We start from the raw sequence: 25,181 nt of genomic DNA on the forward strand, positions 1-25,181 counted from the left end.
ATGAAATGAATTGTCACTTGAGCATTTACCCATAAATTGATCCATGTAGATAACTAATATAGAAAAATAGTAAATCAAAGCAGGATTTTTCCCCTCTTAAATTTTTTTATGATACTGATTATATTTTTAATAATTGAATTAGATAAATATAATCAACTAAGTATCCAGTATGGTTTAAAGCGAAGTGCATTTCACAAATGCATTTAGAAAATAGTCTCTTCCTCTTGTGAATATGAAGGCAAGTGTCTTACTTTCGCCTCTGTGCATTATTTTCTCTTTTTAAAGCAAATCACCCTCTCCTAAGTCCAAGAGAAACTAGATAATTTGTTATTGCCTGTTAAAAAAAAAAGAAAAAATTTATAATAAATGAAAAGTTTAATTATCCAAGGAGAGATAGCATTGGGTTTTCTTCACAGACTTTTGTTTTCAATACTGTAAAACATTCCACTTATAATTTTTTTTTTTTGAAAGTCAGCTCTAAGTAAAAGGAGATACTTAAAATTCTCAGGAAAGGAAAAATAATCATCAATTTTACTCTAAAATATATGCTATGCTTTTTGGAAATAGTACTGTTCCATAAGGGATACCTTAAAATTCGCAATTTAAAAAATTTACATCTCGGAATTGAAAAACTCTTTGGGGAAAAAAAATCATTACTCCCAATAAGTAGAAATAAACTTATCATTGTGCCCTGACGTTTGAGTCACATAATTAATTCAGAAGGGGCCGGCTTTCTCTGCATGTGGAATCCAGGCATTCGTTTCTTCATCAAATATTTATCATGCCCTGTGTGGCTTCCCTCCTCTGTGCTGGGCATTGGGGATGCAAGGATGAGTCAGGCAGGCCCACATCTGGGAAGGAAGGAGACAAGCCAGTAACAGGGAGGCCCACAGAGGTGTGCAGGAATGCTGAGGGCTTGTGGGAAGGAACAGTCGATTGATTTTTCAGCAGGGTGGATGGCTCAGAGGCTATCTGGAATGATAAGCTGCCTGAAGGCTTTGCATTTCTCACAGCGACCAGCGCTGTGCCCGGAAAGTATTTATAGACAACCCCCCCACCCCAAGATGGAGGACACTTAGAAATCCGCCCTGGCAGCCCTGAAGCAGTTGGGCTCTGTGTCAGCTAAGAAATGAGAACTCCTGGTCTTCCCGGCGCCTCAGTACGTGTGCTCTGGCCTTGCCTGCCTAGGCCATGGGCATCGCAGTGCCCCATTCAACATATTCAACGTCCTATCATCACTGAGCTGCTCCCCACGGGCTAGACCCTGTTCAAGCAAAGGAGACCACAATCTCAGGGAGCTTACTTCTAGAGGAAGGAAGAGGGACAAATTGTGTGTCAAAATGGTGATAAGTACTATGAAGAAAAACAAAGCAGGAATGGCAGGACAACAAAGGTGGGGTGGGGGTATATAGTACAAAATAGGGTCTTAAGAGATCCGGCCTAAATTCAATTTCCCTAGTTACCTGGGCCCCCAAGAACTGTGGCTGGTGGTGCATTGGGCGCCCACCAAAGACAGCAGCAAGCTGCCTGACTCCAGAGTGCCCAAGACGTGGCAGGCTCAGGCTAACCCAGGCTGGTGTGCAACCCCACCCTGTCCCCAAAGAATTTTCTTATCTGGCAGCTCATGCCTGGGGAGGAAATGGGATATTTATGCTACATGTAAGAAGAAGGTTTGTACCTTGAGAGCATCTAGGGGAGATGGACTTCCATATCCCCAAAGAGAACTTAGGCAAAGCGTAGATAAAAGGTCAGGGCCTGGGCCAAGAGTGCTGGGGCCCAGTCTAGGTGCAGGCCCCCACTCAAAAGGGTAGTATCAGGGGCGCCTGGGTGGCTCAGTGGTTAAAGCCGCTGCCTTCGGCTCAGGTCGTGATCCCAGCGTCCTGGGATCGAGCCCCGCATCGGGCTCTCTGCTCAGCGGGGAGCCTGCTTCCTCCCTTCTCTCTCTGCCTGCCTCTCTGCCTACTTGTGATCTGTCTGTCAAATAAATAAATAAAATCTTTAAAAAAAAAAAAAAAAAAAGGGTAGTATCAGTCAGGAAGGCGGCAGACACCACGCCATTAGAATGGGCTAGAAGGAACACCTGTGATGGGGTGGGGACAAGGAGGCACAGACCCCGCCGTACTGGTTACCAGGCTGGGGGGCAGAATGAGAACTCAGAGCCAGGACCTTTAGGTTGGAGCACAGTTGGGGTAGGGTGGCCAGGTGTGGAGGCTTTGGGAAGAAGTCAAAGGTTCTGTGTTTATCTCCTAGCACTGGCTTAGGTGGCTCTTGGCTCTTGCCTTATTCTGTCACCTGTGTAAGCCCCTTAGTGGTTTTAACCACGAGCCAAATAACACTGAAATAAATTGTAGTTCTCTTGGGAGGGCAGCTAGGGAGGAAAGGAAGGTGAAAGGGCAAGAAATCTCCAATATTTTGGACCTAAAGCATAATTGCAGTAGAAATCAAGTAGAAAGAGACTTAGGCCTGTAGGGAGGATAGAAGTACATACAATAAACTGACCAGCACAGCGTGCTCTCCTGTGTGGACGCCGGGACCAGAACACCTTGTTGTGTTGCCACTTTGATCATGGGATTTGGATCAAAAAGAACCTGGGGTTTGGACTTTGCTCTGGGGCTTGGCCCTGGCCTCTGCCACCTGTTGGTTGTATGACCTTGGATAAATGACTTGACGCTCTGAGCCTTCATTTCTTCATCTGGGTGGGGGAAAGGTACAAGCTGGAGCCTGGGCTAAGAGTCGGTCATGTCTGGCGAGCCAGTGGGAAACCCCACAGGGAAAAGCAATCGGCCTTTCTTGAAGAGCTGCAAGACGCCAAGTACAGTGAGCTCACCGAGGGGCAGAGTGTCCCGCATCAGAGGAAGGAGGAGTTTTGAGGACACCGTGGTTACAATGGCTGAATCTGTCCTTGGCCCTGCCCAGGCTGGATCATGGCTGGTTCCTGGACAGAGCTGTCAGGAAAAGCTAACGGGATTATTTACTACATACTCCAAAAGACACTGAGATTCAGGGTCATTGTGATGAGACCCCCATAAACGTGCATAACAGGAGAGAAAGACCTCATCTCCACGGGGCAGCTTTGCCAGAGCAGGACAGCAGAGCAACGGGAAGGGGCGGTGCCTGGCACCTGGGCACGCATTTGTAAGTAAGTACACGAAGGATGCCTCACCCCAGTGACTCCCCAAAAGTACAGGGGAGGGAAGGTACTGTGCTGGAATTAAGTTCTAGGTGAGAGATGGTGGGAACAAACTAACATTTGGATTCTCAGTCTTGGGGCTTCATTTGCTCCCCACAAGGTGAGAGACTCTTGGTTGAAAATAAGGATGTCCCCATGCATGAGCCGGACGTGTCAGGTCCCCTTCAGGAGCCACATTAGGGACCCAACGGAGCCCTTGGGGGACTGCTCAGGACATCCCCCGGTGCATTTGGGGATCGAGACAGCATCCCCATGGCAAACATTGTTAATCAAAACATAACCTGGCATGAATCTTTGAGCACTTACTATGTGCCAGGAAGGTATACATATTAAGAGGGATTTGAATAATCCTTTTCTCGGCACTTGACAGTTCACAAACTACCCTGATATGCATTTTATTCCCATCAGTCTTCATGACAACCTAACAATCTAGGATCCCCCTTTACAGACTGGGAGGTGGGGTTTCAAAGAAGTCAAGTCATGTCTCCATAATAATCCAGCCAGTAAGGGGGTGCTACTGGACCGTCTTTGGAGACCAAACAAATGGAAGAATGAGGGGAAAATTCAGCAAACACTAAAACCCGACATTCTGACTGGAAGAGCTGGAGGGAAAGACAGGCCTTTGTGGCTGCACATCTGGAAGAGGTCAGCTGGGACTGGAGCTGGATCTAACCAGAGGGCAGGGGAAGGGAGGTAGATAGGATATGGGAGACAGGATGTAGAAAAGGAGGCAGCATGCACATGGGGGAAGGCAGTCTCCCTGTGCTGGTCCTGGAGCTGCCCCCACTCATGACTTTGGCGACTGCTGGTCTCAGGGTCTGCATCCCCGCCATTTCAACTTCTTCTTGAAGAATTATTTATGACATTCTAAACATATGCAAAGCCACATGCAGAAATGTGCCAATATGAGAATATTAGTTAGCCAGAAATTATGCTCATCTCAAATTGCAGGAAAAAAACAGGACACAGGAAAAGGAATGAGCATTTATGGGCCAGACTCTGTGCTGTCACCTTTCACATTCTTGATCCCTTTTGATATTCATTTGAGTGTATTCTTTCATTACAATGACTTTGGAGTACTAGATTTTCCAGTTTACCACAGTGTCTAGCTTGTGGAATTCAGGTGGAACTGAGAGGACCAATAAACCCAGTTTAGTTGACAGTATAATTTTTTATCCTATTTTTAAATTAATTCAAGTTTAAAAACCATGCAGTTTCCAAATTACCAGCTTCAGAAAGTTTGTAAGTCATTGAGGTACTCAGGATTATCAAAAACAGGGCCTACCTTGCGCTAGGTAGAGGATGAGGAGGAGATTTTCAGAGGAACCTGCCCCATTTCCTCAAACTTGGGGTGGTACAGAAGCCAAGGTTTGACATACCCTGACCACTTTACTTTCCTTGGCAGCTCCAGCTCTGACAAGGGAGCAAGAAATACACCTCTGCCTCGACAGGAACAATGTGTGTGACATGAAGGACCTCAGGTGCTACGCAGGTTTTTGACAGTTCCTGAGAAGGAAGGACTTCCTGCCTGTTCTAGTCAGTCCCAGTCCAGGTGAGTCACCACATTTTCAGTCAGGCAAGTATTTTAAAGCATGCGAAATGCAAGCTGGAGCCAGCAGAGAAAGGTGAGGGATGGAATACCACCATCGGCTTTGATGATGACTTGTTTTCATGGCACCCGGGTCATTCTGGGGAGAGTCCCATTCTCCGCTGTTTTGCTGGTATGGTGGACGGGGGAGACTGGTGGCCACCCTGATGCAGGTGTGGGGCATGGGCATGGGCACATGTGTGCCCCTAGAGCAGACAGCCACCCTGGCAGGCTCATGCTGGCTATTTGGATCATGGATAGAAGTCCGCACCCCCGTGGATGGCACTGCTGTGCCCTCCAGGTGGTCTGGCAGGGAGCCAGCAGAGCCCCTTCGCAGAGTCAGCCACCACCTGAACCACCTCCAGCTCTGCTCTCGGGTTCAGCCTCGGGCTCTGCAGAACATCACCACCGACAGCGTCTGTGGCTCCCATCCATGTGGTGAAGCTGTGTGTCATCTATTTAGACAGGACCAGGAGGCTAGCTTTGAACAGAAATGCAGGTTGTGTCGTAGGCCTGGGGGTTGAACCACGCTGTGGGAGCATCAGGATGAACTGTGCTCCTCACCCCTGTGGAGGGGGCAGCTGCAGTGATAATAGCAACAGGGCGGGGGTGGGGAGCAACCTTGCTCTGTCGTTTTTCCTGAATCCCCTGAATTAAGCTTTCACATGAATGTAAGAAACATGCAAGGTCCATCCCCGGGCCCTGCGGTCCTCTCCCCCAGAGTCTGACTCAGGGGCATGGAGCAGGCTTATTTTTTATTAAGGTCCCAAGGGATTTGATTGCAGGTGATCCCGGACCACGCTTTGAAAACCACTGGGGCAGAAGTAAGTCAGCAAGTGTGCGAGACACATCTGGTGTGAGTGCTACTGCATCTGGTTTCTTAAGATAGTATTGTTGGCTCAACTGTGATCTCCAGCCCTGAATTTATCCATTGATGTCCTACCTCCCAGAATCTCAGAATGTGACTGCATTTGGAGACAGGGCCTTTCAAGGGATAATCACATGAAAAATAAGGTCACTGGGTGGACCCCAATCCAATATGACTGGATAAGGAGAGATTAGGACACAGACACCCACAGAAGAAAGAGCATGCGAGGACACAGAAAAAGACAGTCATCTGTAAACTAAGGAGAGAGGCCTGATTTGGGAGATTGAGAAAGATAATCCAGCACATATGTTCCATGTACAGAATATAATATCAACATACGTAACATCCTACAGCATCTCCAACAGTAGTATCCTGCAATCAAATGTGCTCATATTTCTGGAGGGAGATGTCTACGTTGCATAAATAAAGATGATAAGCAGCCTTAGATCAACTCAAGACAGGTTTTTGTGCCAAATGAATTTATTTCAGGTCAAGTTTTGCCATCAAATGAGTTATAAATGGAATTTGGGGCATTTGGAGCTTTTAGAGTTTTGAAATCGTGGACCCGTATTATCCCTGTCTTCATCTCAGATGAAGAAACAGAGGCACAGGGAGATAAAACAACCTATCCACATTCATTAACTCATGGGAGGTGGGGCTGGGTTACCACCCAGGCAGCCTGGTTCCCACCCACATCTGCCTGGCTGTGCCCCCTGGTACGGCCTGTCCCTCAGGGCCTGCCATGTCTGCAGAATAAGTACACCAGCCTTGTGGCCTTGCTGTGAGGACCAGATACAGTGCAGCTTGAGTTCTGTGATGGGTCGAATTGTGTTTCCTCCCCAAATTCCTAAGAGATCCTAACCCTAGTACCTCAGAAGTTAACCTCATATGGAAATAGGCTTATTGCAGATATAATTAGTTAAATTAAGATGAGCCCTAATTCAATATGACTGGTGTCCTTATTAAAAAAAAGAAATTTTGCCAGAGACAGAGGTGTGCTCAGGGAGAATGCCAGCTAAATCCATAATGCAGAGATCAGGGCGATGCTTCCACAAGCCAAGGAGTACGCAAGATGGCCGGCAACCTGCCGGGAGCTAGGAGAGGAGGGTAGAATGGTTCCTCTCGATGAGCCTTCAGAAGGAAGTTACACTGCCGATACCTTGATCTCAGACTTCTGGGCTTCAGAATGTAAGACAGATTGGTGTTCAAGCCCCCCAGTTTGTGGTAATTTGTTATAGCCACCCTAGAAAACAAATATACATTCTTTACACGGGTCCCAGATTTCAAGTGGGAGACCAATCAAGGGTAGCTCCCCAAGTTACTACTTTATTATGGAGGTTGTGGGAGATAAAGCCTATGAATTAGATGAGTTCTAAGGCCTCTTCCTAGTTCCTAGGTTTCCTTCTGACATCCATTTGCAGCTGTTTACCAACTCCCTGTCAGCCCTTAGCCTTTGTCCGGCAGGCTGCTTCCCAAGGCTTTCCTCACCAAGCCAAGGGAAATCTCTCATCTCCCTGCAGCTCTGCCCAGAGCCAGAGCCAGAGATGCTGTGAGCATTGGCTTAAGGCTTTCCATCTTTTCTCCTTGTTCCTGGTTAGCCTTCCACCAATTTTAAGAGAAGTAGGCCTTTTCCTATCACAAATACAGCCACAGTGGAATTTTTGGGGGGTACCAAAAAGGTTGCAGGGTAGGAGGTGACACTTTGGGGATTTCATGGTTGGTGACTCACATCCAGTGTCATTGGGAAAGATTTAATTAAGCCAGAGTAACTGCCTAATAGATGGGAGCTGCTCCGGAGTAGAGACCACATCTTGTTCATCTTTGAATGCTTACTGCCTAGCTCTGAGCTTTGGCACATAGTAGGTATTCAATAAAATTAGTTGTTGAGTGAATGAATCTTGATTTTTCTTGCTTTATCAGATAGGTGTCTGGCATGTGTTAAGTCCAAGACTCACAGTCACAAACAAGGTTGGAGAATGCTTCTGTTACATCATAATAGCTCGCATGGGTCATGTCCAAAGATTGGCCTCAGTCCTGAGGCCAAGGAGTAGAGGACAGAGGCCTAGGTTTGGCTCCACCATTGTCTAAGAGACCCTAGGATCTCAGCCTCCCTGTCCTTCAGTATCCTTCACTGAAACACAGACATTGTGACGTCTGCTCTCTATCTGCCTTACTGGGTGATTACAAGAATGTGACAAGAGAATGGATAGGACAGTTACCTGAAAATTTCAAAGACCATGCCAAGGAGATTATTTTTATTATAATTTCTATTATTACAGATATTTGTACAGTTGTATTGTTCATCATTGTTTCTGATTTCTTCAGTTTCCTTTCTACTTGTTCATGTTCAAGGATCAAAGTCAGGATTACCTCCTATCCCAGATAAAGGGATACTCATCCTGGGAGTCCAGTTGAGGCCCAAAACCAGCTTGCTTGGAGCTGAGTCGTCTGCTTAGTCAGCAAACATTCCTGTCTCACAGGTGGGGGAGTGGCAAGTGAACTCGCTGAAGACTAGTTGACATAGAATTGCCCTCTGATGCCCTTCCTGTGCCCCAAACCACAGAAAACAGAGGACTGTGCTTCTCGACATTATTTCTAGCCCATCCAGAGAGTCCTCGGTCTCCATTCTCTCTAGAATAGGCCAGGGGGGAGGTGACTTGTGGGAAGCAGCCAGCCAGTGGCCCGCAGAGTCCCGGCAGGAAGCCTAGCCTCCGGACTTCCAGGCCAGTGCTCCCTTCATTCCCCCTGCCTCTCTGGTGGAGGGATTGGGGCCCTAGTAGGTAGTGCTGTGCCTCCTTTTGTTTCCTGTTGCTAAGGCAACTGGGTGAACCTAAAACAGAAACAGTCCACGTGGTCTTGCTGCCTCTACCCACACAGTCATCTCATCCAGAGAGTCACAGTTAGGCAGATCGATCGGGGCCGAGCGTGTGTTTGGGGATGAGGAACCCCCCCAAGGAGAAACACCTGAGCTGTGTGGCAGTTGATATTCTCTGAACACTCTTCCCAGGCAGACAAGATGCTGAAGCCAGGGAGTGGTGGGGGTAGAGAGTGAGGAGTTGAAGTGGCTGGAGTGTGCCAGTTGGCGGAACATGACAAGGGCTAAAATTGTCCAAGGCCAGGGTTCTAGCTGCCCGCCCTTAGTTACAGAATGAGAGAGCAGGGGGCATGGCCACTATCCCTCACCTCTGAAATCTGTGCCTCTAGCTTTCCTGCTTTCCCCCAAGAGGGGCCCTTCCGAGCTTTTAGACAAGGGTCTTTCTTTCTTTCTTTCTTTCTTTTTTTTAAGATTTTATTTATTTATTTGACATACAGAGATCACAGGGAGGCAGAGAGGCAGGCAGAGAGAGAGGGAAGCAGGCTCCCCGCTGAGCAGAGAGCCTGACGTGGGGCTTGATCCCAGGACCCTGGGATCATAACCTGAGCTGAAGGCAGAGGCTTTAACCCACTAAGCCACCCAGGCGCCCCTAGACAAGGGTCTTTCTTACGGAGCAATGTGATACTGTACGGATAAGGGCAAAGCCATCAGAGAACCTTGCAGCTCTCTCAGCACAGAGCCACAGAGCTGGGAGTCACATGAGAGAAGTGCAGGGCAGACCATCCCACAGCTGTCCACCCAAGACCTCCCTCCAACTTCCAGACTCAGCTCAATGATGACCTTCTCCAAAACCCTCTTCAGATCCACCTGGACAGGCAATGGCACTGTCCTCCTCTCTCTTCTCTCGTATTTTCATCCGCATCTCCCCATGCACTCAGCACCTGCTGGCCACATACTCACCCTCTGAATGACTTTCATTGCACACATACTAATATATGCTCATTGAAGGAAAAATCAGAAATGCAGATACCCACAGAGAAGAAAATAAAAACCATTCTTAAACCTGCCACCTGGAGATAATCACCACTGATGTTTGGCTTATGTCTTTTTTTCTGCCTATATTCAGCTCGTCAAAAGCCAAGTCCATACCTTGTCCTGTCTTTGTACACTCACAGCCTCCATAGTGCCTCCCATTCAAGAGTGGGCGAATAAACAAAGGGAGGAGTAGACAGAAGGACAGAGAAAAGGTTCTCCTACCGAAAGGTTGCCTTGACAAAGGAATTATAAAGGGAAGAGCAGGTCACATGCAGCCCCCCTCTGCTCCCCTCCACTCCCATCAGAGAAGAGTCAATGCCAGGAAGTGAGTGGTGCACAGAGAATGGGCCGGACCTGTACAATGATCATTAGCGGAAAGACAGAGATCCCTGCCGTGTAACTTGGAAATGTCGGCCATGGTTTAAGGGAAAAGAGGATTCATGGAAATAGCCAAGTCAAGGTCACCACATGCGTGCAGTATTTTAGGCTCAGCAAGCAATCTGGCAAATTCAAAGCCTCTCGTAAATGACTTCCAAGAAATCTACTTTTAGCCGCGCCATTGACATGGGAGTACATCCCTATGACTTGCCCCTCACTGGGCTGAAGATTATCATTGATTTATCTGGAGCAGAAGCAGCAGGATTCCACATCACCTCTTGGAAGGCAGCCGGGGTAAAAGCAGAGAATTAACAAATCTTTACTATTAATTCCAATACCACAACACCCCATGGGTCCTGCAGCAAATCACGGGCTCTCTTAACAAGAGTTTCTCTGTGTTTAAGTGGAGCTGATTTTTTTTTTTTTAAACAGAACATGTCCTCATTCTTAACTGTAAAGACAACCTCAAAATACTCATTAATCATGCACAAGTCCAGAACATGCTAAGTGCTGCAGGAGATGCAAAATAAGTAGAACAATCCCTATATGTCATTCATTCAAGCATCAAACGTTGATTGGGGCCCTTTGATGCACCAGTGTACATGGCGCTGGGTTTTACAGCATATCGCCGTCATTATCCTGCTTTAAAAGTGAAGAGATGAGCCTCAGGGAGGTTATATGACCTCCCCAAGTTGCCCACAGCCACATGGTCTATAAGAGACTTGAGACTAGAATAAAGGGAAAGGATCTGACAGTTTATTATTTTTATTATCATTTAAGCGCCGTTTAAGGAGACTTAGAAATGTTAAGACAATATTTGTGTGAGCTTCCCTCTCACTAACTCAGAACCAGCTATATAGTTCATGTCGGGGGAGTTACGAAAAAGGTTTGGGCTCATTTTTCTCCCCCACCAGTGAACCTCTAGGGGAGGCTGGTGTGTGCAAAACCAAAGGTTTTGGTCCTTGCTCAGTGCTTATTCTCTGTGGTCTGTTGATGCCCGCCTTCCACTCGGGGCCCAGAGAGGCAGGGGTGATCCCAGGCTCACGACTGAGATGAGCAGGAGGAGAGGAAGTTTTGGTCCCTGGCAGTGTTTTGCTTCTGCCCTCAGTGTTTTTCCCCTCAACCCCAAAGCAACACTTGGGTGCTAAGAAAAAGGAGCCTGAACTTGGGAGTCCTGTGGATGAGGGTTCAAGCCCCAGCCCAACCTCTTGCAAGTTGCGTGAGCTTGGGCAAGCCTCTTCAAGGCTTCATTTTCTCCCCACGAAGTGGAGGCAATACTTCCAGCGTACAGGGGTTCAACTGGGCAGCGTGAGTACAGTGTTGCTCAGTTAGTAGTCATCGTCTACTATTGTTCAAACTAAATTCCACCCGAAAAGCAGAGTCGTGATTTTTTTAAAAACCATGAGCTAACAAGTGTTTATTAAAGATCTATTTTAAGCAGGGAGATGGAGAGAAACCCTGCCCACCTGCTTCAGGAGTGAGGGGCCTAGGCAGGGAGTAAATAAAACCCATGGTAATGAGCGACTTCCAACAGCTCAAGCAGCCAAGATACTGGAAGTGAGAAATACAATTCCCGAGGGGTCTGCAGCTTTGGAGGTAAGGGCTGTGAGTGTGGGCAGATGAAGACCCCCAGCTGAGGCCCCCCCCCAAGACCACACCACAGGTCCTCTTCAGAGGCTTTGTTTCCACACTCTGGTCCTTTCTCTTCCCTCCCCAGAGCCTGCTTTTGTGCTCGGTGCAGGTACTTTCCTTCCTGAGTGCCACGAGGATCCCGGGCACCCTCAGGTTATCTGTAGCAGGCCTGGCTGGCTCCTCACCAGGCGCTGACCTCACCTCGGCGTCAGCCTTATCAGGTGTGGACAGAATTGTCTCCCTGTTCGGGGAGCTCCGAGCCCAGGATTCTCTCCACACCCCGGGGAAGAGGAGGGCCAGGCACCTCGGAGACTGAACGAGGTGGCCACCTGCCCTATCGGGAGCAGCCACAGAGGTCTGTGAGCACGGCCGTGGGGCCCAGATGCGACTCGGGCAGGAAGGGGGAAGGTTTATGTAAGTGTTGACAAGGACCAGAGCCGATGCTGAACTCTGCCAAACAGGAGAGAAGGGAGGAGGGTGACGGGGAAAGACAGCAAGTCCGCAGTTCAGGTCCTCATGGGGACACCAGCAAAGGGCTGCAGGTCACCTTGGGGATCCAGTCTCCTCTGGAATGCACTTCTTCCCAGGGAGCAGGAAGATCCAGACCCGCCCCATGTTTGGAGAAGCTGGCCTTGGCATGGCTGAAAGGGAAGTGAGGGAGACGGCCGGAACCGGGGAGTGGGTGTGGGCCCTTTGCTCCCGAGCACCCAGGCATGCTACCAGTTGCTGGGTGCCGACTCCTGTTCTGTAGTCACCAAGGACACCTCACGGGGACTGCAGCTCTGTTAAGATTGGTGAGCTTGAGTGCTCCTTGGCGCTCATGGCCTGGGGGTGAAGTGGGAGTGGGCTGTTGAGTTAGAACTCATCACACATGGGCTCCTTCGTCCCACTGCTCCAGCCACTAGTTTGTGTACACCGAGACTCCTGCCCTTATTGGGCTTGTCACTGTCTGTCAGTCAATGATAACTTACCTGAACTGTCCACAGAGTCACAGTCATGTAGCTCCCAGAGCCGCACATCAGTGTTTGCAAATTCTAGGGCTGGGAAGGGAGGGAGGGGTCAGGAAACCCCTCACCGCTGGGGCATCAGTCCTCGCCCGGCTTCAGCCTGGGCTGGTAGAAGGCGGGGTGAGCCGGAACCGGCAGCTTTGTCCTTGTCAGCAAGAGAGACAAGCAGGGACATTGGAAATAGGTAGCTGGACACCTGCATCCAAGAGAAAAGGGGACCCCGAGGGGCAGAAAGCGTTTCCTTCCCCGCAGGTTATATTCCGTGTGTGGCCCTGTTGCACTCACACGGTGCCAGGCAAGGCCAGGAGTTCATCCTGCAGAGGCTCAGGCGTGTGCAGGTGATGGGGCGCAAAGGTGTTCATTGCAAGTGTTGCTGCACATCACAGAAGTCTGGAAACAATCTAAATGCTATCAATAAGGGCCTGATTAAATAATTTATGGGCTGCACGTAGGATGGCACACTATAAAGAAAGCTCCTCGCGCGCTGGGAGGGAACGAGCTCCAGAACATACTGTTATGTCAGACAAATACAACTAGCTTAAGAACTGGCATGTCATCATTTGTTTAAAAGAGAGGGGAAGTCGGGGAGGGAGGAGAATATGTATTTATACAGAGACTGTCTTTGGAAAGATTCCCAAGCTGGTAATATTGTATCCCCCTGGGAAGCAGTGTCTGCAGGTGGGTGTGGGAGCTGGGAAGGTATCAGCTGACCTGTGCTGTACACCACCCCAGCCCAAACTTAGTAGCTGAAAACACCCATTTTATCCAGCTCACATTTCTGTGGGTTGGCTGTGTTGGCTGGGGCTTCTTTGCATGGCTGTGTCAGAGCCCCCAGAAGAAAGAGAGCAAACCCAGGGCACAAACACTTTGAAGCCTTTACTTGCGTGATGTTTGCTAGAGTCTCTTTGGCCAAAGCATTTCACACAACCAAACCCAAGTTCAAGGAAGAGAAATAGACTCCATGTCTTACAGCATAAAGGATATTAGTTTTCATCTAATGGTGGACAGAGGTGAGGAGGGAGGGAAGGACTTTTCTCTTTTTGTCCTTTGTACTTTTTGAATTTGAGGCATGTCAATATTACTCAAAAAGAAATACAGGGGCACCTGGGTGGCCCAGTTGGTTATGTGCCTGCCTTCAGCTCAGGTCATGATCTCTGGGGTCCTGGGATAGAGCTCCACATCCAGTTTCCCGCTCAGCGGGGAGTCTGCTTCTTTCTCTTACTCTCTCCCTGCCCCCTCATGCCTTCTCTCGCTCTCTCAATAAATAAATCTTTTAATAAATAAAAAAATAATAAATAAATAAAATTTCCTACAACAGGAATTTGAAAAATAAAAACAGTACCAAAATCTCAAACTTACTGAGGCTTACTGACTGGGCAGGGGCATGGCCTGCATCGTCCCCTTTTGCTCTCCCAGCAGCCTTGGAGTCAGGCACAGTTTGGGCCCTGACAGCAGCCTTCTTGAGGTTGCCGTTACCAGAGGGTCAGCGGCAGGGATGCTGGGCCTTGAGGCATCACGGGGGAGCAGGGAGGAAAGGAAGCTTCTGGAGTTGCCTCCACAGTGTGGGCAGGCCTAGCCTCTGAAAAATCCAAGGGTGGTGTGCTGGGGGTGAGGGCAGGGCAGGCACAAAATGCTTGACTGTTTGAAAACACACAGAGAGAGTCTGAGGGTGGGGAACAAGAAGCCATCCTCTTCAAAGATGCCGGAGGAAAGTTATAGAGCTTATGGGCCCATCTGAAGGAAAATAACTCATTGAGACAACGAGTTTCCTGCCTCTTCTTTATGATGCAAGACAGCCACACGTGTGCACAGGCCATTTGCCAGGGATGGCATCTCCCGAGCCAGCCATGTGGCCCGGACCCACCTTGCGGGGTCCCACCTTGGAGCAGCTCTGGGAATGCTAGGCACCTGGGTGAGCCCTGCTGTGGACAGACAGGGAAAATCCTTCATCACCTCTAGCCTATCATTCGGGCCCCTAGCCAGCCCTGACGACCTTCTCCTCTGTTCCAAATGACTTCTGAGAGCTTTACCAGAGGCTGTGTCCCCCGAGTCCATGCTTGCTCCCTTCATGGGCATGGTAGTGCTATCGTGGTTATGTTTGGTTCTATCTTTTTATTGAAATATAATGTCTACACTGAAAAAAATCACAGGTACACAACTGATGAATTTTTTTTAAAAAGGGGAAATATCTATCTGTATTGCCAGCCTGCAGATCAACAAACAGGCCATTGTAAGGGTGATAGTACATTCAAAGAACAAGAACAAGAAGAGGAGGAAGAGGAAAAAGCAGAGGGAGAAGAAAGAGAAAAAGAAGAAGGAGGAGAAGGAGGGGCGTTGGGAAGAGGAGAAAAAAAGAAGAAGGAAGAGGAGGAGGAGGGAGAGGAAGAAGAAGAGGAAGAAGCAGAGGAAGAGGAGGAAGAGGAAGAGGAGGAAGAGGAACTCGGTTTAAATGTCGACTCTTGATTTCTGCTCAGGTCATGATTTTGGGGAGGGTGGAATCAAGCTCCACGGTCGAGCCCCGCATGGGGTTCCGCTCAGTGGGTAGTCTGCTTGAGATTCTCTCTCTCTCCCTCTGCCCTTCCCTGGCTTTCTCTCCCTCCCCTCTCCCTCTAAAGTAAACAAATAAACCTTTAAAAAATGAATGAGGGACGCCTGGGTGGCTCAGATGGTTAAGCGGCTGCCTTCGTCTCAGGTCATGATCCCAGAGTCCTGGGATCCAGTCCCGCATCAGGCTCCTTGCTTGGCGGGGAGCCTGCTTCTCCCTCTGCCTCTGCCTGACACTCTGCCTGCTTGTGTGTGTGTGTGTGCATGTGCTCTCTCTCTCTCTCTCTCTCTCTCTCTGACAAATAAATAAATAAAACTTTAAAAAAAATGAAAAAAAGAAGCACTTTTTTTTTAGGAATATATTCTTAAACATTTACACATGAAATGATATGATGTTTTGGGTTTACTTCAAAATCATCTGGAGTTAAGGGAAGTTACAGTTTAAACAAGGTTGGTCATGAATTGGTAATTATTGAAGCTGAGTAATGTTTACATAAAGGTTCTTTGTGTTCTCTGTCTCTTCATATTTAAAATTTTCATGGTAAAAATTTTAAAACAATCAATAGGGAATCCTGGCTTCACCTCAACCCAGTGGCTCTGAGACATGAGGTAAAAGCTGAGCAGTATGGTGAAAAATGAGTCTTTGGTATATTACTTGGTAATGAAGAATCTCAGAGTCTAATGGACTAAATACATAAATAATTAACTTAAAAAATTTTTTTTAAATGTTCATGTGCCTATCTCCTGTGTAATGGAAAGCTCCCTACAGGTGCTGGGTTTTATTCATATCTGTATCCTGAACCCTTAGCATGGTGTCCTACACATGGTGGGTGCTCATAAATGTTTGTTGAGTGAATGAATGCTTGAAGGCTACATCCTATCCTACCCAAGATCTAACAGGCCAAGATAGCACAGGTGCCTCAAACTGGTTCTTAACTTGAACTGAAATTGATAGTACCAAGTTCTTTTTTCTTTTGTAGCTGTTTCCAAACAATAAATTGTTCAAATCCTGAAATATCATAATTGAGAGGCCTTAGAGATCCCTTTGTACAAAATTCTCTTGTTATAAATGAGGACACTGAGGTCCCGGGTAGTGACTTTTTTGAGGTCAGACAGCTGGTAGGGGACAGAGACTAAGCTGGAACTCAGGCTCCTAGAGCCCAATCTGGTTCCTTTTTGTTAGAGCACCCAGCTCTACAGCTGGGAATTTGACACATAGGGGCAATCCTATCTTCCCAGGTAGAGAAAGAGAACTTCAAAGAAGCGCATATAATTATCCCATGGTCGTGGGTCATTTTGACTCCATAGTTCTCTCTCAAGAGCAGTGTTTCCCACACTGAGTTATGTCCATTATTTCAAGAACCTTAAAATTCAAAAACCTTAATTTTCAAAACAAACAGAGGGGTGATTATTCTCATTAGAAAGGGCTTTGGTGTGTATTTTTTTAAAGTGAACTCTCTCCAGCGTCTTTGAAATATGAGTCAGTTTTTAACAATTCCATCTGGATCCAGCTTGTTAGGAACAAAGTGACTGAATAAAATCAGCGCCGTCCAAGTCATGGCCCCACGGTCCTATCATGTCAAGTGTCACAAGGGTGATTTCAACATTCCCAAGCCAAAAAATAAACAAATCAATCAAAGATAATACACCGAGAGTGGAAATAAATGAAGAAAGGAAAAGGCAAGAAATTAAAACATTTTGTAACGTATCTTTTTAAAAACATGTTGATTTTGTAAAAATTTTTAAATTAAACTGTTAGCATAACTGTACCTTATGGTTTTCTTTTGTTGGCATGCAAACCGGTGTAACTCTAGTAGTCTTTTGTGCCATTCATGTTCTGGGCTTTTCCATGCAAAGTATTTCTGCAGCTTTGTCCTGTGCTTCTTTCAAGAATCTTGTGACACTTCCAACCCCCTACCTAACAGGGGTGGCTGGATTTCTTTGCTGTTAAGAGGATTACTGAGCCATTCCCCTTTATAGAAGCCAGAAGACTCCAGGAATAACAGGAAAGAGCAAACAAGAGATGTCAAGGAGAGAGGTTACAAGCAAGGGTTGCACTTCAGGGAAGCTCTTGAAGCAAGGAGAGGTCAAAGAATGTTCCTAACGGATGCTGATAAATCTGGGGCTCGGGAAGCGATTTACTGGGCACCATTTTCGTAGGCGAGCAGGGGAATTAGATTACATCCATCCATCGGGGGTTAAGCTTTAAGCCTGAGAACTTCGGATGAGTCAGGGCCAGAGCACAGTGAAGAAAGGAGACACCTTATCTCTAATCAGCCCTGCCTCAAAATAGCTCTCTTTTCCCTGAGGTGGAGACTCGTCATCCTTTCCCTGCACAGCAGAGCACCGCCCGGCACAGTGCGGCACAGCAACCTGGAGGTGCCTGAGCCCCACTTAGTCAAAGTCAATGAATATGCTTCCTTCGGCTCTTACACAGTGAGATCTCTCTAGGCCATGCATAATTCAGCAACCCTCAAGATGGCTCGCACAGAATCAGGATGTTCCCGTCAAAAAGGACCTCGCAGTTTACTTAGATCAACCTGTCATTTTACAGATGGATAAACTGAGACCCTGGGAGATGAAATAATTTGTGCAAGGACACACAGGGAGTCTGTGGCTGTGCGGAGGGCAAAAACTCTGGCTAGAGCAGACATTCTCTTTCTCTTGGCAATGCCACCGCACTCATCTGAAAAATGAATGAGCAGCTCCCGCCCCTGGTCAATTTCCCTTCCGTTGTTAAGGAAATCATTTCCAGTGCTCCAAGAGTTTGCGAATCAACACTTTCACAGGCAGCTCTTGTTAAACCCTTTCATTATGAGTCTCTCAAACTTCCTCTTCCATCTTCATAATCCAGACAGCTTTACTTCTGAGGTTCAATATATGGGCTGCCACTGTTGTTTTTTTCCCAGCTGCTGGAAGAGAATGTTACAATTGGGCAATTGAAGTACTCCGATTGTAGCTTAGAATGGGGTCAGACCAAAATGCCCACCAGTCTCATCAGCTGCTCACCCATGCCAAGGGTTGTGACTCCCAGCGAGGACTTGCCCTCCCAGTGGCCATCTGTGAGATGGCACAGCTCAAACATTCCTGCTGCCACACTTCCTACACGGCTATTTGCAGACTGGGTCCCCTTTGTGCATCCGCTACTCAGTATGGACTCTGTCGAAAGCTGTATGAAGCACACAAGGTCTAAACAGGGGTGGGGGCAACCCTGGGGCTTGCAAAGTCTGCAGAAAACCAGGCAAAGTCATGGGGGTGAAGAACATAGACAAAGGGCTGGAATGTGCTATTGGGAAAATGTCTGGTTCCAGCAACTTGAAACAGTTTTGTTTCAGGTTGTTGGTATCCATGACTATTGTGCGGGAGACTGAAGAGAAAGAGCTAAGAGACAGAAATTTAATTTCAACTCCCTCTCTTTTCTCCATGACTATCATCTCTCAACTGTTCCCATTTATTTCTTGCATGAGTCACTTGGGCTGGACGTATCACAGCTCTTAGGTGGAAATTGGTTCTTAGCTGTTCTTCATATGTGGGATTTCTCTATTCTAGCTCCACTCTGCCCTCCAGAATGCCAAGAGCTTTGTAATTCCCAGAGGGCTCCTACCATAGAGTAGGGCACACAGCAGGTGCTTAATAAATAGTTAATAACTATGTCCTACTGGGTCAGCATCACAATTCTCACTTTGTGCTCAAGCCAGATCATGCCATGACGGGCCTCATTTTACTCATGAGAAGGCGAAAGGACAAAGAAAAATGACCATCTAAGGTTTACACAAAGTGAACGACAGAACCAGGCCTCAATCCTAGGCCTTTTGAAACTAAATTCAGCTGTATTTATCTATCTATTATAAAAAATATGATAGAAAATGTGCTGAAGACCTTTAGGCTGAAGTCAGTGAAAGAGGAAACAGTATTAGCTCATTGCTTGAGGGGTCTTATAATATTCATGTCAATCATTTTAACTGATATGTCCTTAGCTTAAAACATTAGTTACATAAACATTCTCATACATTTATGTAATTATAAAAATATGAATTCTAGCAGTTCAGTCATAATCAATTGTTTAGTCGGAATAAAAATAGATTCCTTTTTAGCTGAAGAACTAAAAGTAGAATGTAAATTAATACCTAGTAAATGAGATATCTCTCTCTGTGAGGTAAGACTCTGTTCTAATATCAACTCGACACGGAGTTTGGAGGTCTTGGTAGCATGCATATTGATGTTTAAAGATCATCCTAGCAAAGGAACATCATTCAAGCATTCATTAAGTGCCTTACTTGGGTACATAGCTCAGTTCTAACTGGCCTTGTAGTTTTGTCATTAACTAGCTATGGGATCTTAGGTATACACCAAAGGACATTTTTGAATGCCAGTCAAATGCCAGGAACCTTGAAATACACGTTACATACATTGTTTCATGTGGTCCTCATGCAGTTTTGTGATTTACAAGTAAGGTCTCTGAGCATCATTAATCTATTCAAAATCTCACAGCTAATAAATGGCAAAGCTGGGATTTGATGCAGATGTTAGTGACTCTAAAGCCCATTCCTTTCCTGCTCTGTCTAAGCCTCTTACTCCTAGGTTGTGTTACCATTATCTAAGGAGTTTTTATAGAACACTGATGCCTGGGTCCCACCTCCAACTAACGACATCAGAATAGCTGGGAGCAGAACTAGGAGTTTTAAAAACCTCCCTATAGGAATTTTAACATGAAACCAGGGTTCAGAACCACTATACTACTATACTATACTACCTCTGCTTTGCATCAGTTTCTTCAACTGTAAAACAAGGAGTGTAGGCAGACATCTCTAAGATCCTTTCTACTTCTGTAGCCACCAGAACTGTGATGACAGTGGTGTGGGGACAACAGCTGCTTGAGAAGCCCCAGTTTGTACTTGGAGTAAGCCGTAATCACCTGCATGACAGATACTCTCTTGACTTTCTACAGAAGTGTAGGCTAAGAGTGAAGCTGATTAAACATGCAGGGATGAGACTCTCTAAAGCACACAATTTATTTCATATATTTATGAACAAGGCCCTAAAGCTCGAGAAAGATTCCACATGCCATCCTTCTCTCTTCCTATCTTCTTTTCAAGTATCAATCATAGTTATTTAGTGAAATTCCTATCACTCAAAACTATTTTAGTGCTACCCCTCTATACCAGCACATCAAAGTCTTTTGAAAATGTTCATAGCCTTTAACCCAAAATTCATCTTATAGAAATCTACTCCAAGGAGGTAAATAAAAAACAGAAAAAACTTTATGAGAAAAGATGTTCATTGCAGTATTATTTATTACAGTGGAAAACTGACAACCACCCAGATATCTAACAATAAGGAAATGATTTAGTAAATTATGATATAGCCTACTAAGTGGAGAAATGGCCATTGTGAATAATATTTACATACAGACTTATTTTTTAAAATATTTTATTTATTTATTTGACAGACACATCACAAGTAGGCAGAGAGGCAGGCAGAGAGAGAGAGGAAGGGAAGCAGGCTCCCCGCTGAGCAGAGATTCCAATGTGGGGCTCAATCCCAGGACCCTGGGACCATGACCTGAGCCAATGGCAGAGGCTTTAACCCACTGAGCCACCCAGGTGCCCCTGCATACAGACTTTTAAGAGATGTGGGGAAATATTAACATTCATGTTATAATATTGAATGAAGAATGTAAGGTACAAAATTACATAAAGTTAATCTATTAGTAAAATTGCATAGTTATGTCACTATGCACTTGCTTTTGTACATTGAAAAAAGATGAAAAGTACTATCATGCAAAGGTTAAAATACCTGAAATTGTTTTCACCATTAACTCAATTCCAAATGTTTGAAGAACAGAACAGAAAAGTGGTTCTGAAGCAGGCCCTGTCCCGAAAAATTTTATATATGGCCATAGGCTTCCAGAACTGTATAGGCGTAGGACTTAGCAACAGGAGAGGAGAAACAGGAAACCACAGGTCACGTGATTCTTTTAGGTGTGGGAAACAAAGGTAAAATTTACAGAGTCAGGATAAGGGATAAGAAGCTAAGAAAACCCAAAGGCCAAAATCAACTCTCCTTTAATCTAGAAAGGCATCAAGAAGGAAATGTGATTCACGAGGGGGTAAGTCAATGAGTTAAGGGACCTGGTGGCGATTTTCGAAGCATTCTCACAGTCTGTGGTTGGCAGGACCCTCCCACGCAGGGCCGCGGGCGGGTGCTCCGCGCTGTACCCCACCACGCGGAAGCGGGAAATGAGCCTCAGGCGGCTGGCGTGACCTGCGTGCTGTCATGGCGGCGGCAGCGCGGCCCAGAGCCCCTCTGCCTCCTGCTGCTGTCAGGCCTAGGCCATTCGCAGAATGGCAGGAGTCCCAGGGCCGCGGCAGCTCTGCACGAGCGAGGCCCTCTGGCGCTGGCGGCGGCTCCGTGCGTTCGGGGTCACCGGACCTGTAGGCTCAAGGTAGGGACCCACTGTGCTTCTGGGAAGCGGCGACCTGGGACGGAGCTCTGGGCTGCTTAGCAGCCTGAGGCCGCAGTGCTGCCCGGGCCACTTGCGGCTGAGTCTCCCCACGAAGCTGGCGCACAGCATGGGGGAGGACAGGGCTCTGGGCCCGCCACTGGGGGCCCTCCCTCCCCCTGGGGCCCTGCGCACTTGCCTTTGCCATTGGACCTCGGCAGGCAGGCGAGCTTTTCCGGCCGCTAGCCTAGCCGAGGCTCCTGTGTCTGTGTTCCTGTGCTTCGGTACTTGGTTTGCCCGTTCTTACAAAATTGAACCTCGTACTTTTGCAAACAACCGGTGTTTGCTCAGCAACCCAAGCAGCATCAGAGGATTGCAGGTGGCAGGCTGCAGGCTTGTGGCCAGCGTGAAAGGCCTGGATTTCCAGATGGGAGGTGACCCAGAAGGCACCTCCTGGGGATGCTGGCCACTTGGGCTGAGCCCCTGAGCCCTGCCCTCAACTCTAAAGGTTCCTTAAGCTCCCTTGGGCCAAGTTTCATAACGAAGGGTGTCCTGGGCCACAATTTGACCATCCCGGAGCCCTCTTTACCCTTAAGAAGCTAATTTACTCTGGATATTTTTTTATGAGACTGATGAATCACTGACCTCTACCTCTGACACTAATAATACATTATATGTTAAGTAACTGAATTTAAATTTTAACTCAAAAAAAAGCTGATATATTTAATAATGATGATAATAATAAATTTAGGAAGACTATGGTAATTCTATTGTTTTTAGCTCTGGCTCACCCAGATTCTTTTAAATTCAAAACAGGTCCCCTTTTTTTGCTATTGTTGACTCCAGAAATGAAAGCAAGCTATTTCAGTTTTTGTTTGAAATACAACCTTGTCCATAACTGAGGATTTCTTTTTCTAGATTTGAAAATCTATTTGGAATTTGCACAAACTCCTTTCACCACCACACCTTTTGTCCAAATAAAAACACAAAATGGCACCTCTCTTTTCCTTCCACAGACTGCATGTCGCGTATCTTACATACACATCAGACTACTCACTGTTCAACAGACCCTTGCTAAGGAGCTACTAAATGGTGCTCTCAGATGATGTTTATATTTCCACTTAAAAGGGGGGTTAAAGGGGGGCACCTGGGTGGCTCAGTGGGTTAAGCCTCTGCCTTTGGCTCAGGTCATGGTCCCAGGGTCCTGGGATTGAGCCCCGCATCAGGCTCTCTGCTCAGCAGGGAGCCTGCTTCCCCCTCTCTCTCTGCCTGCCTCTCTGCCTACTTGAGATCTCTGTCTGTCAAATAAATAAATAAAATATTTTTAAAAAGGGGGGAGTTAAAGGAATGCCTAGGTCGCTCAGTTTAAGTGTTCGACTCTTGGTCTCAGCTCAGTTCTCCAACTCAGGGTTTGAGTCCAAGCCCCACACTGGGTGTGGAGCCTACTTAAAAAAATTGTAAATAAAACGGGGTTGGATGTTGTCCAAACAGTCAGCAATGGTAATATGTAAGGCCCTTTGCAGTTTTCTAAACTTTTCCTTCTCTGGAATCACAAGATTTTCTTCCTGATTAGATCAACAGAGATGCTCAACAGAGATGCTTTCTTGGATAATTTAACATTATGTCCCTAAACTTTTACCCAGCATCATTTTAAGAAATGTTCAGGTGAAGAACAACTTTAAAATCTCTGTAAAATTGCCATAGATATTATGTTGCCTAATGTAAGAAACCCTTGCCACTAATTTTCACTTGGACTTTAGTACTAGAAAGTTGGGCTCTGCTTTCTTTATCAATTAATGAAAGCCATGGAATGCCTTGTACAGTACTTTTTGCTTTCACGACCGGGAGTCTCAGAGCTTCTGAGTTTTCTGTTCAATTTCAAGACTCTCTCCTAGCATAGGCTTTCTGGATTTGTTCCCATTCTGTATCCCCCCTCCCCTAATCAGCACCAGATTTTTCTTCCTCTGATTTATTTATCCCATCTTTGAGGCACCTGTATCTTTAGTGATTCCCCTCAAAACTTCTCAGAAGTGAGAGGCAATTATTCTAGATTGCCTCAAGATGTTCTTGCGATCTGCCTTAAATGGCATATGCAATCACGTTTCGTTTTGGCCTGCATTTGGGTGATATTCACTAGCAAGACTCCCAAAGTCCCACCCAGAATTGTGTACCATCCCAGTGAGCCAGGCTCTTGCTCCCGCCCTCCCCTCCAGAAAGCCTATCTAGTTGACCGTGTTATGTTTGAGTGAATCACAAGCTTCAGTACTTTCTTGACTAGTAACAACTGACTGGAAGCACACCTTGCAGCTGTGGGTGCCCCACCCAGCACCCGACCCTTGGCGCAGGGCAGCTGCTCTGGGATCCCTGGGACGCCGCAGCTTGTAAATCACTCCTTACTTCCCCTCAACTAGTAGCACAGATTTCCTCAATTTCAAGTGTCTTGAGTGCGCAACTCATTGTTCAACAAAGCCTAACATCTGTGCTTCCTTCCATCAAGCAGGAAAACTTCTCATTTCCCCCCAAATTTATTTGTTCAGTCTGTTGTGAGGAAAGTTGTATTTTCAAAGTCACTCAAGGAGCAATTGGGAAAAAAACCAAAAAACTCTTTTAGGTTCTTAGGACCCTTAGAGGAAAGGCTGACAGAGAAGGGGAAGGGAAGAACATTTCTTGCAACTCAGGTAAGTGCCGGGTGCTATACGGAGGACTTGGCAATTTTTTTTTTTAGCCTTCCCAGCAGGCCTATGAAGTAGGCACATTTATACCCATCTTCCAGATGAGAAAACAAGCTCAGAGGTACTAAAGGACTCACTCAAATTATATCCGATTACGTGGTAAAGCCTAACCAGGATTCTAACCCAGTTTGATAAATGGTGGGGTTCATTCCATTTTCACTATATAAATACTGAGTGAGAGTAGAGATTTAATACATTCCTATGAACTGAGCACACCGGGCTCTGTGGTGCAGGCCTCATGCAGGGACTCTGAGACCGAGGCACCTGAGTTCAAAACCCAGCCCTGTCACTAGGTACATAGATAAATTACTTAACCTCACTGGGCACCAGTCTCATCCATCTGTCAAATGGGGATGGTTGTTGTAAGGAGTAATTTAATCCTGGCACAGTAGCAGCATAAAACAGTGTTAACGCCCATTCCCCAGTTATTCCTGTTTTATTTTATTACAGGATAGGAAATGGTGCTTTCTTGCCCAAACAATGGTGTTTTTATGTCAGGCTCTCACTTAGAAATCATTCGCTTAGAGTGATAGATCTGACAGCCGGTGATCTTTGGAAACACTCAGGGAGTTTTAAAAAATACTGATGCTTGTGCCCCAGCCCCTAGAGATTCTGATTCATTTGGTCTGGAGAGTAGCCTAGATGTGGGGGCAAAGGGAATTCTTAGCGGTTCTCAAAGTGTGGTCCCTGGCCCCACAGCTCAGTATAACCTCAGAGCTTGCTTGTTGAAAACACGGAGCTCTTGGATCAGATACCTGGGAAGTAGAGCTTAGCAAAACAAGCCTTCTGGGTGATCTGACATACATGAAGGTCTTAGAACCATTGCTCTAAGGGAAGGAAGTTCTCTGAGACACTCTTTCATCCTAAGTACAAGGTCCAAAGACCGAGGCTGACCTGAAGTTCTTTTACCTCTTTGTTTACACTGTGCAGTGAGTCACTACTGTCATTGT

The 25,181-nt window shown here is 46.6% G+C and overlaps 1 long non-coding RNA gene across 1 annotated transcript; it reads left to right on the forward strand.

Moving 5' to 3' along the window:
• Nucleotides 1-2,980: 2,980 nt before the first annotated feature.
• Nucleotides 2,981-15,357, forward strand: LOC308353709. The gene is made up of 3 exons (XR_013967800.1): nt 2,981-3,139; nt 4,596-4,742; nt 14,719-15,357. It is a non-coding gene; the product is annotated as an uncharacterized lncRNA (long non-coding RNA).
• The last annotated feature ends 9,824 nt before the right edge of the window (nt 15,358-25,181 follow it).

Source organism: Martes martes (genome assembly GCF_963455335.1).
Source record: "Martes martes genome assembly, chromosome: 1".
Taxonomy (NCBI): domain Eukaryota; kingdom Metazoa; phylum Chordata; class Mammalia; order Carnivora; family Mustelidae; genus Martes; species Martes martes.